Genomic DNA, 10,989 nt, shown 5'->3' with positions numbered 1-10,989 from the left:
TTTCAAAGACTTCCCTTTAAAAGACTCATGAGATCCCAACATAAGTAAGTTACATGGGCTAATGTCTCAGAGAGGGAAGGTGGTGATTCTAATTAGCTTACTTACCTCTCATGTGCTCTCTCTCCCTCTCTCAAACTTGGAAGGTGACGGACCCCAATGTTGCCAATACACATCGCACAGAGACAAAAATGCTCAGAGTAAGAGGATGTAATAAGTTTGGGTTAGCAAAGTCATGTGAGGAAACATGTAAATTATGCTTTATTAATGTATGTTATTTCTTTCATATCTTCTTTATTCTAATTAAAGGCAATTCATTAGAATTAGTGGAGTAAATTGTTTGCAAATTGTACACTTGTTATTCGAAGTTTAAGGAGAAAATATTTCCCTTTCTAATGCACTTGAGTAGAATAATATTCTGCAAGGTTTCCTACATTCTGAAGAGCAATTAAATAACTCAATTAGTCAGACATAACATAGCTGGCTCTCCGAAGGCATGTCTTTACTGCTTCAAGCATTTTTGAGGCCAATCCTAAACATACTTGTCAAACCTACATTCTGGTTATAGTTTACCGATGTCCTGATCAGGTTTCTTTAACCTTCATATGTCTGTTGAAACATAAGAATGACAGCATAGATGCAGGGTCTGTAAGCTAAAAAGACAATTGATTACATAAAGACCAGGAGCCATAATGTGACAATGATGAATAACCAGCATAGTGTAAAGTTTTGCAATGCATTCAGTGTCATTCCTTTGTGTTGTAATTAATTCAAAGAAGCTGGCTTCACTGAAAGAACAGTCACCAATGTTATGTCCAAATGCTTCAACTTCCTTCATACTCACTTTTGAGATTTTGTAAGCCAAGTTTACATTTAATGACTACCACAAAGCTCTCAATTCATTTTAAAAACTGACTTAAAAAATGTAAAGCTCTTCACTGTATGACATTGAAGAGTTCATACAGACTTGTCTTAGTTCTCTCATTGTGAAAATATTTCAATTCTCCGGTAAACACTCTTAATTCATGCAAAAACTTGCATTATAATGTGCCAGATTCGAAGCTGTGGGTGAGTTATGTACTGTCTGTAATCTACCTGATAATTAAATAAATTGGAGACACAATTTGCATTTTTCAGCCCAAAATATACTGATTGCCTGTTAGTACTTTGCAAACTAAGTATGCAACGGGTGAACTTGGTCTATGGCAGTAGATTGGGTTTGTTGAGGATTGACAACCTATTTTTCAGCTCACCCATTTTGCTTTCCATTAACTTGAAAAATAATGTCACGAATTTTAACTTCAAAACATAGCAAAGGCAACAGTTAAGCCAAGACATAAATAAACTATCATTTTGTGGACTTGAGTGGAAATATCAGGCACAGTGAGTAATTGGCTGCCAACAAGCTACAAGTTCACTTCATTCTGTTGACATGAACCAATTTCACCGCTGCAGTGAGTATGTTGACGTTATCGATTTTTTAATGTTGACACAAATAATTCACATGCATTTAAAAGAAACAAAACATTGTTTTTATACAGCATCGTGTCACTATCTCAGGACGTTTTAAAGCAGCCCTCAACAAATTGATTGCTTTCACACTGGAACCCCCATTGTAATGTGAATACATGCACTGACTAATCATGTTTCAAAACCCCAGCAAATGAAATGTAAATGATTAGTTTCTGGTGGTGAAAGAACATTGGCCAGGATCTCAAGAGATGTCATTGTTCATTTTCAAGTAGGATTGTGGAACCTGTTTGGTCTGGCTAAAGGTATTTTTCTCAGTTCAATGTCTCATTCACAGAAGGTCCCTCCAGAAATGCAGCACTCCTGCAGGATTACACTCATATATTAAAACTAGATTATGCAGTGAAGTCCTAAAATGAAGGTTGTACCCAAAACTTTCTCTTTGAAAGAGCAAAGTGTAACTGACTTGTGCTGATGCAGGAGCAAAACATCCTCTGATAGAGGACCGGAAAAAGCATTTGTGTACTATTCCTTCCTGTTCTAATGTAACATTGTGGTCCAAATGAATGTATATAAAGTAACACTGTGTTGCTGACTATGCTAAGATAGTACACCATGCAACTTTATACAAATTCATCGCAGAGAAAATTTAACTTCCCCTCTATAGTCATTATTAGTACCTAGCAAACTTTCTAATAGGTTGGAATACAAAATTGCTCCATAGTGATTCCAACATCATTGTTTAATTGTTAAGATAAGTAACGTTTGGAATCATTATTTCCATATTGATAAAATTCTTTAATTTCATTCTTTCGAAGGTTGGTGTTAAGCTTTGCATAGATCCTTGTATCACACACCCATGCAGACCTTGGGGTGTAAGTTCATAGTGCGTTGAAAGTGGAGTCGCAGGTAGACAGGGTGGTGAAGAAGGAGTTTGGTGCGCTTACCTTTATTTGGTCAGTGCATTGAGTATAGGAGTTTGGCGGTCATGTGGCCGTACAGGACACTGGTTAGGCCAGTTTTGGAATACTGCATTCAATTCTGGTCTCCCTGCTATAGGAAACATATTATTAAACTTGAAAGAGTTCAGAAATATTTGCAAGGATATTCCCGGAGTTGAAGGATATGAGCTACAGGGAGAGGTTGAATAGGTTGGGGCTTTTCTCCCTGAAGCATTGGAGGCTGAGGGGTAACCTTACAGAAGTTTATAAAATTGCGATGGGAATGGATAGGGTGAACAGTCAAGGTATTTTCCCCGGGATAGGGGAGTCCAAAAATAGAGGGCATAGGTTTAAGGTGAGAAGGGACAGGTTTAAAAGGGGCAACTTTTTCACACAGAGGTGGTGTGTGTATGGAATGAACTGCCAGAGGAAGTGATGGTAGCTGGTATAATTGCAACGTTTAAAAGGCATGTGATGGCTATATGAATAGGAAGTGTTTAGAGGGATATAGACCAAATGCTGGCAAATGGGACTAGATTAATTCAGGATATCTGGTGGCATGATTGAATTAGACTGAAGGGTCTGTTTCCATGCTGTATATCTCTATGACTCCATGACTCTAAACACTGAGCTCTATGTAGAGCAGTGCTCTATAAGAGACACATTCAAACCATAGCTTTAGGGAAACATATGATGCTCTTGCCTTGACAATCAGAAGCTGAACACCTAGTTAGCTGTTAGTTGTTAAAATTCCAGGAAAGCAACATAAAGACAGTTGGGCCTGGCTGCAACCTGAATGGACTCAGTTTTGCAGATTATACAACCTATATTGATGGAAATCTGGAAGGAAGTGGAACAAAAACAGAAGTTGCTGGAAAAGCTCACAGGATTGGCAGTATCTGTGAAGAAAAAATCAGAGTTAACATTTGGGCCCAGTGACCCCTCCTCAGAACTGACGGTAGTTAGGAAAATGTTGGTTTATATGCAGAAGATAGGGAGGGGGATGGGGTAGGGAGCAAATGATGGGATAAATGATAGAGCTCAAAGACAGCGAAGAGCAATTGGATAGACAAAGCAGATGATAACGATCTGGCTAGGAGGGTGAATAGCTGTTAATGGGGACTGTTAGTGACTAACTATAAGTAGTGTATAATGGCAGGCTGTGTGATAACAAGGCCTGGTGTGTGGGGTGCGGGGCTAGGACATGGGAAAGTTTAGGCCCTAAAATTATTGAACTTGATATTGAGTGCGGAGGGCTGCAGGATCCCCAAGCGGAAAATGAGGTGATGTTCTGCCAGTTTGCGTTGAGCTTCTCTGGAACACTGCAGCAAGCCTGAGACAGAGATGTTGGCCAGGGAACAGGGTGGCGTGTTAAAGTAGCAGGCAACTGGAAGCTCAGGGTCTTTTTTGCAAGCAGAACATAGATGTTCTGCGAAGCGGTCACCCAGTCTATGCTTCGTTTCCCCAATGTAGAGGAGACCACACAGTGAGCAGCAAAGTAAAACATATTCATTTAACCACATGGAAGATTATCAAGTTCTATTCTTTAATCTTTCAGAAATGAACATATGCTGCCATTATTCTTCCACTGAAAGTTTGCTACTCTTCTGGAAGTAGTAAAGTAAAAGACTTAAACATTGCCTTCCACTGCCTCAGAAGGTTTCAAAGCACTTTGCTGTCAATGAAATATATTTGAAATGTAGTCAGTGTTATGAAGTACGAAATTAGATAGTCAATTTGTGCACAGCAAGTTGTAAATGCAGAAATCAAATAAATGACCAGTTCGTGTGCTTCAGTTCGTGAGGTGAGGCATAAAGTGCTGACCAGGATACCCAAAAGGCTCAATTTCTGTCCTTGAGTAATGCTGTGAAATCTTTTACATCAAACTGAGTGGAAAGGTGGAATCACCGTTTAAAATCACGAAAAGAAGGCATCTCTGACACTGTGGTACACCCGTGGTTATTCTACTGAAGGGCAAGCCTGGATTATATGTTCACATGCCAGGAATGGGGCTTGAACTCAAAACCTACAGGGGCAAGTGTGATAAAACTGAGACAAGTATACTTTGTGTGTAGACAGCCATCCATTGAAAAAAATGAAAGTAATGGTACTGGGATGTACAAACACCTCCAGGTAGAAGTATCAGAATTCTCTGAAGTTGTACTGTTCTCTGCAATGTGATGTAAACAATAATTATTTTTAATAAACCGTTTCAAGTGACAGTTTTCATTCTCTATTATAGGTTAAAAAAAGTTTTATTACAATTCAACAGTAACTTACTAATTTTAGTATTATGAAAAGACATGAATTAACAATATTAGCATTGAATTAAAAATATCTTAAAGCATTATTATGAAATGTAATTACACGGTACCAGGCCATTCAACCTGATTATAGTTACACTCCACACAACTATTTGCCCACCCTACTTCCTGTTTCATCTCATCTTTTTGCTTTACATAGTTTACTCCATTTTTAGGCTATTGGGGTTCGCTTTTGCTCATTCTAGACATTGCTTTGGCATGGAGACATTTGTAGTGGAGGGGTCATTCATTTATTAAATGGATTATTCAAGTCAAATTTTAAGTTAAAGATAAATTATAGATCATTTATTGAAGTTGAAAGTGTACAGTGTGCCTTGTAAATTTGCGACATGGACTAAATATGAGACTTTAAAGCTACAGGACAGTGAATAGAACCTATGATCCAGTATTTAAACCAAGCCTCAACACAGAATTAGTCCTAATGACTTTATCCCAAAGAAACCAGATAAGAATCTTTTGTTCTGAAGAAGAGTCATATCAGATTCAGAACATTATATAAGTTTCTCTCTCCACAGGTGCAGTCAGAACTGTTGGGTTTCTTCAGCTTTTTCAGATTTATTTAAGAATGCATCACTGGAAAAAATAGAAATCAGATGCTTTTCGTTACTTATTTAAGTGATCTGGATGTGATCCTAGAAGGTATGGTTAGTAAGTTCGCAGATTACACCAAAGTTGGAGATCCAGTGGACAGCGAAGAAGGTTACCTCACAGTACAGTGGGATCTTGATCAGATGGGCCAATGGGCCAAGGAATGGCAGATGGAATTTAATTAGATAAATGTGAGGTGCTGCATTTTGGAAAGGGATATTAGGGCAGGACTTATACACTTAATGGTAAGGTCAAGGGGAGTGCTGCTGAACTTGTTGCTGGGAGTGCAAACTCATAGTTCCTTGAAAGTGGAGTTGCAGGTAGAAAGGATAATGAAGAAGGCGTTGGTATGCTTGCCTTTATTGGTCAGTGCAATGCATATAGGAGTTGGTTGATCAATTTGCAGCTGTACAGGACATTGGTTAGGCCACTTTTGGAATATTGCATTCAATTCTGGTCACCCTGCTATAGGAAGGATGTTGTGAAACTTGAAAGGATTCAGACAAGATTTACAAGGATGTTGCCAGGGTTGAAGGGTTTGAACTATAGGGAAAGGCTGAATAGGCTGGGGCTATTTACCCTGGAATGTCAGAGGTTAAGGGGTGACCTTATAGAGGTTTATAAAATCATGAGGGGTATGGATAGGGTAAATAGACAAGGTCTTTTCCTGGGGTGAGGGTGTCCAAAACTAGAGGGCATAGAGTTAAGGTGAGAAGGGAAAGATTTAAAAGGGTTCTAAGGAGCAACTTTTTCACACAGAGGGTGGTGCGTGTATGGAATGAGCTGTCAGAGGAAGTGGTGGAGGCTGGTACAATTACAACATTTAAAAGGCATCTGGATGGGTACATGAACAGGAAGGGTTTAGATAGATATGGGCCAAATGCTGGCAGATGGGACTAGATTAATTTAGAATATCTGGTTGGCATGGATGAGTTGGACCAGATGGCCTGTTTCCATGCTATATAACTCTATGACGCTATGACTTAAGATTTTCGTTTGTTGCTTTTACTTAATTTTATTGAGAAGTGCCCATTGCAACTTAGACTTATGTCAAAATGGCTTACTGACAATTCAATGAAGTGCAAGGTTTGTGTGTGGCCTTTTCTGTATATGTACTGTCAGTATGATTTATTGGCTATGCATGGATTGAATTTTCTAGTGGGTGAACACGGGAGCTCCCTGTGTGAGGAAATACGTCACCACTGTAAGTATTGTCTGGCTGTTGGCAAGAAACTGATGGAGTTACATCGGTGTTGTCTGGTCTGTCTCCTAACTCACTATCTATTAAGATCTATTAAGATCTTGGTGGCAGTTGCTTCTGCATTGTATTGCTCTTCATATCATGTCCTTGGGTGCCTCAGTAGTGTAGATGTCCTTATGTTCAATGCACCTGTATATTCTGAATAACTGAAAGAACCCCCATTGGTGATGTTAAGAAGCGAACAACAGAGAAGATGTAGAGTGGTCTCTCAAAAACTGCATTTGCAGGTATAGAATCTCGCTCAATGAAAAGACAGGTTAGAGAACTGTGCATGGATTTGCGGCGGTGCATTTCTTGCCACTTTCCTTTTCAGACCTTTAAACCCAACCAATGGAAAATTGAAAGCCTTGTGAATCATGTGCAATCATGATTTTCCAATTTGTACTCCTGAGAGTGAAATCTCTTTGTTAAGGGAGAGTAGACTTGAAAATGTACTTTCTGTTATGACTTTTAAAATAGTGTATTATAATGAAAGTCGTGGAGCTTTAATTCAAATTATATTCAAATATATTTACGCTTTTCAGAGGCAGAGAAAGAAGTCTTAGGAAGATGATGATCAGACAAAGAAAAAATTGGATGCATAGAGGGGAGGAAAATAGTTTGCTAGGCGATCAAGCCTAGATCATATTCATAATGTCTTGAGCATTAAGACTGGACACTTCCTAGGCCAGGGCAGTTTTGATATCGCCTAGGAGAAGAAGGAGAACAACAATCACAACAAGAGAAGAAATAAACTCTGGAGAATTACTCAATGACTCTGTCAATCAAAACTAATACAGGAGATCATGTTGACCATGGTATGTCTACTGTTAGTGAGAATTGCAAAGAGCAATCTCACTTTCTTTCCTTTTACAAAGCAACAGACTGTAGCAATATTTTACCTGCAGAATCAGACAGATGGAGATGTATATTTCAAAGAAGAGTCATATGTCATATTTGTCTCAAGCTATTAACTCTGTTTCTCTCTCCAGAGATACTGCCAGTTGTACACAGTATCTCCAGCACTTCCTGTTTTTGGATCAATATTCATCCCTTTTTTTAAGAAACTCCTTACAAGGGATGTTCTGCAAGATGGAGTGAAGAATTACTCTGAAAAGTAATTTCAGCGTTATATGTAGAACCAGTTCATAATGATTCCTAACATTTGCGGTTGTGAAAACTTTTATGGCATTGTGAAAGCTTAGTAACTTAGTTACTTCTCTGTATCTAAACTCATATTTGCAATTCATGAACACCAGGGCAAATCTTATGAAAGGCTTTCAGCTTGGTATTAGAACATAGAACATAGAACATAAAGTACAGCACAGTACAGGCCCTTCAGCTCACGACGTTGTGCCAACCTACTATCCTACTAAGATAAATCTACTTTGGATACCCTACATTTTACTATCCTCTATGTGCCTATCCAAGAGTGGCTTAAAAGTATCTAAAGTATCTGACTCCACTACCACTGCCGGTAGCGCATTCCCCATGCCCATCTCTCTTTGTGTGAAGAACCTACCTCTGACATCTCCCCTATACCGTCCTCCAATCACCTTAAAATTGTGCCCCCTCATAATAGTCATTTCCGCCCTGGGAAAAAGTCTCTGGCCATCCACTCTATCTATGCCTCTCATCATCTTGTAAACCTCTATCAAATCACCTCTCATCCTTCTTCGCTCCAATGAGGAAAACCCTAGCTCCCTCAACCTTTCCTCATAAGACCTGCCCTCCAGTCCAGGCAGCATCCTGGTAAATCTCTCTGCACCCTCTCTAACACTTCCACATCTTTCTATAATGAGGTGACCAGAACTGAACACAATATTCCAAGTGTGGTCTAACCAGAGTTTTAGAGAGCTGCAGCATAACCTCATGGCTCTTAAACTCAATTCCCCTGCCAATGAAAGCCAACACACCATACACCTTCTTTACAATCTTATCAACTTGGGTAGCAACTTTGAGGGATCTATGGGTGTTGACCCCAAGATCCCTCTGTTCCTCCACACTGCCATGAATCCTGCCATTAACCCTGTATTCTGCATTCAAATTCGACCTTCCAAAGTGAATCACTTCATATTTTTCTGGGTTGAATTCCGTCTGCCACTTCTTTGCCCAGCTCTGCATCCTGTCAATGTCCCGTTGCAATCTACAACAGCCCTCCACACTATCCACAACTCCACCAACCTTCGTGTCATCAGCAAACTTACTAACCCGCCCTTCCACTTCATCATTCAAGTAATTTATAAAGATCACAAAGAGCAGAGGCCCCAGAACAGATCCCTGCGGAACACCACTGGTCACCGAGTTTCAGGCTGAATAGTTTCCATCTACTACCACCCTCTGACTTCTATTGGACAGCCAGTTTTGTATGCTGGCAGCCAAATTTCCCTAAATCCCATGCCTCCTTACTTTCTGAATGAGCCTACCATGTGGAACCTTATCAAATGTGTATTCCACACGTGGCATCTGTATTTCATCACTGACGGTATAGAATATGGTAGGAAACTTATTCAGGCAAAGAAACAGATGAATGAACGAAAATGGCAGACCAGAAACGACCAGATCATCCATCAAGCCTAGCCCACCCTCATAATGCCTCAATCATCATGACTAGATCATTCCTAACCCTGAGCAGCCACATTGCCTTGTTGTTATTGACAACAAAGACCTCTGCAAGCCAATGAAAGTGTGGAACAGTTGTTGTTACCACATGTGCTCTGGTACTGCAGTGAGAATGGGATGTTTAATACACAAGAGTACTAGAGAAATCCCACCAGCAATATTGCAATTTCCAGATTCAGTCTTGGGGCTGTCAAATGACAGCAAGGTCATTCTTGAAGCCAGCACCAGAAGCTATTCAGGCAAGAACTCAACAACATGAATGATGATGGAAGGGATCATATCAAGATGGCTGAAAACCGTCTGATCCATTAAGTGCTAGGCTGTCAACTCCCAGCTAGCCACTGTCCTCTGGGAAGGAGAAAAAAACACTTCAAAGACATTCTGAAGGTCTCTCTAAAATTCAATAACATTGGCAATAATGACCGGCATGAGCTTGGCAATTGTTCAACATAGCACCAACTTGTCCATCAAGCATATCTGCTTCAAGTCCAAAATGCCTTAATGATGAGGGAGAGTGGTGGCACCAAGAGGAAACAAATCCCGCACACCAATCCCATTAATCCGTGAGATGTCCTACGCTGGCTGCCCAGAGATCTGCAGCTCAGGAATCAGCCTGTTTAGCCACATGAACCCCTCAGCAGCAGCTTGAAGCCCTGAGAAGAGATCATCCTGCAACTGAGGGACAGGCAAGCACATACCAACAGTGTAGTGGCTCTTCAAGGATTTGTCCATTAGCACCTGCTGCATCTTCATCTATATGTTACCCCTGACTGACAGCATTTGCTGTCGTGGAGGTAAACAGTGGAAGTTTGAGCTCAAGACGTTATGAATGTGATCAAGGCTTGGTCGGCTAGCAAGCCATTTTCCTCCTCTCTATGCATCCAATTTTTTCTTTGTCTGATCACCATCTTCCTAAGACTTCTTTCTGTGCCTCTGAAAAGTGTAAATATATTTAACATTTCCGATCAAAATCACTACTGCCAGCTTCTATAATGTGCTGCAAATATTTTATTGATTCCTTATTTTTAATTTGTATGAAAGCTCCACAACTTTCATTATAAAGGGCGGCACGGTGGCTCAGTGGTTAGCACCAGGGATCCGGGTTCGATTCCGCCCTCGGGTGACTGTCTGCGTGGAGTTTGCACATTCTCCCCGTGTCTGTGTGGGTTTCCTCTGGGTGCTCCAGTTTTCTCCCACACTCCAAAGATGTGCGGGCTAGGTGGATTGGCCATGTTAAATTGCCTGTAGTGTTCAGGGATATGTGGATTAGGTGGGTTACAGGGGAATGAAGTCTGGATGGGATGCTCTGAGGTTTGGTGTGGACTTGTTGGGCCGAAGGGCCTGTTTCCACACTGTAGGGATTCTATGATCTATGCACTATTTTAAAAGTCATAACTGAAGTTTACGGAATTGAGGAACGAATCTGAGACCTGTAAAAGGGGAGCATTGGTGGTGCAAGAACATTTACAAAATTCCCAACCAAAAAGGTACGGAGCGCCAGTGAATACCAGAAGCTATCCAGTCTAAGAGTGTGAAAAAGCCAGGTCCACAGTCGTCACTGTGATAATGATAACATATGGCCTGTCAATTTTTGACTTACATTATCCGGTTTCAATACCTTTGACTTTAATGGACTGAAACAGTTTCAAAAAGTGATAAGAAAGAGAAATGGTTTTAACATTGACTTAGAAGTGGCCACAGGAATCACCAGATGACAAACTGAGCCAAGCTTCATGAAATTATCAGCAAACAAGAACCAGTTTGAACAAATCAAAAGAGATAGGCACCAGTCAGACATGATGAAACT

Source organism: Rhincodon typus, chromosome 22 (genome assembly GCF_021869965.1).
Source record: "Rhincodon typus isolate 14 chromosome 22, sRhiTyp1.1, whole genome shotgun sequence".
In the NCBI taxonomy this organism is placed as follows: domain Eukaryota; kingdom Metazoa; phylum Chordata; class Chondrichthyes; order Orectolobiformes; family Rhincodontidae; genus Rhincodon; species Rhincodon typus.
The sequence above is the reverse complement of the archived record's forward strand: the minus strand, read 5'-3'. Positions refer to the sequence as shown.